Source organism: Octodon degus, unplaced genomic scaffold (genome assembly GCF_000260255.1).
Source record: "Octodon degus isolate 3935 unplaced genomic scaffold, OctDeg1.0 scaffold00111, whole genome shotgun sequence".
NCBI lineage: Eukaryota > Metazoa > Chordata > Mammalia > Rodentia > Octodontidae > Octodon > Octodon degus.
This window is the reverse complement of record NW_004524687.1, coordinates 7,990,279-7,992,015: the sequence shown is the minus strand read 5'-3', so window position 1 is coordinate 7,992,015 and position 1,737 is coordinate 7,990,279. Positions and strand designations below refer to the sequence as shown.

Below are 1,737 nucleotides of genomic sequence, written 5' to 3'. Positions count from 1 at the left end.
AATATTTTGCTGAGTTTACACACCTATAATATTCAAATAACGGAACTTAACAAGAAAAAGGGATACAGATGAATGTACATTTTGTATCTGTGTATTCAAAGTGGTTAGGACAGATAGTTATATTCTCTTAATGAATAGAGGGATTTGTTCTAATGGTGTTTGTAAATAGGATATCATGTCCGCATCTTGTACAGCAGTTAATCACAAGGAAGAATGTATGCAGTGTGTTAATTATTGAAACTGTCCTACCAATTTGGTTTGAAACTGTCTCATTGCTATTTGTTTCTCAATAAAATTATGGGAAAAAACAAGAAACTGCTGGTGGCATCATGACAGTCCTCATCGAGTGCAATACCACCACTCCTACCAAGCAAACCCAGACCTTTACTACTTACTCTGACAATCAGCCTGGCATGTGCATTCAGGTATATGAAGGTGAGCATGCCGTGACCAAGGATAACAATCTGGTTGGCAAGTTTGAACTCATAGGTATACCTCCTACACCCTGTGGTGGTCCTCAGATTGAAGTAAGTTTTGATATTGATGCCAATGGCATCCTCAGTGTTTCTACAGTCAATAAAAGTACAGGAAAAGAGAACAAGATTACCATCACCAATGATAAGGGCCATTTGAGCAAGGAGGACATAGAGCGTATGGCCTAGGAAGCAGAGAAATACAATGCTGAAGGTGAGAAGCAAATGGACAAAGTATCCTCCAAGAATTCATTGGAGTTTTATGCTTTCAATATGAAAGCAACTGTTGAAGATGAGAAACTTCAAGGCAAGTTTAATGATGAAGATAAACAGAAGATTCTTGACAAGTGTAATGAAATCATCAACTGGCTGGATAAGAATCAGACTGCAGAGAAAGAAGAATTTGAGCATCAGCAGAAGGAGCTGGAGAAAGTCTGCAATCCCACAATCCAAAGCTGTACCACAGTGCAGGTGGCAGGCCTGGAGGAATGCCTGGGGCTGCCCTGGTGGAGGAGACCCTCCCTCTGGGGTGCTTCCTTGGGGCCCACCATTGAAGAGGTGGATTAAGCCAACCCTAAATATAGATAGTAGCAGTTTTCCACAACCGATAAAATTGAAGGACTTAAATTTGTAGTGAATTCTGTGGCAATTAAAAGTTGCTGTAGTAAAGTACTGGGCATTCTCAATACTTGAATAATGGAACATGTACACAGGGAGACTTGGCATTACGCTTTAAGAACTGTACTACAAGTGGAAATGCAATGTCTTCAATAAAAATATTTAAATTGGAAAAAATAAAATAATTTTTTAAAAAGTAAAAAAAGACAAGAAAAAAAGTAAAGTTTATTGAAAGCAAGTGTTAATATTCAATCATTTGTCCAGTCTTGCATACCTGTATTAGTTAATCTGAGCAACATATTTGACAATAAAGATAGGTGATATAACAACCATTGTTAATTTGCTATTCTTGCTTTGAAAATGTGTAGCATACGGAATGTTGCATATTACCCTGTTTCTGTCTTTCTTTTTTCTATTTGTTTTTGATTTGGTTTTGCTCTTCAGAATAAAAGTTTGGAAAAAATATCTCTTCAAAATAGAAGTTTGGGGGAAAACCCATCTTGCTCTACTTGTGATGGACAGCTTGTTCCTTTCCAGGCAGAGGTTGTTCTTAGGGATCTAAAAGAAGTCTTGGCTTGTTAACACAGGTGGGGAAGTACTGGCAAAATCATAGTTTGCTTGATTGGGGCCATATTTGAATTGGGCA

General features: G+C 37.8%; 1 pseudogene; it reads left to right on the top strand.

The window, feature by feature from the left end:
• The window catches only part of LOC101563308, a 10,216-nt pseudogene extending 9,176 nt beyond the window's left edge, over nucleotides 1-1,040 (top strand).
• The last annotated feature ends 697 nt before the right edge of the window (nucleotides 1,041-1,737 follow it).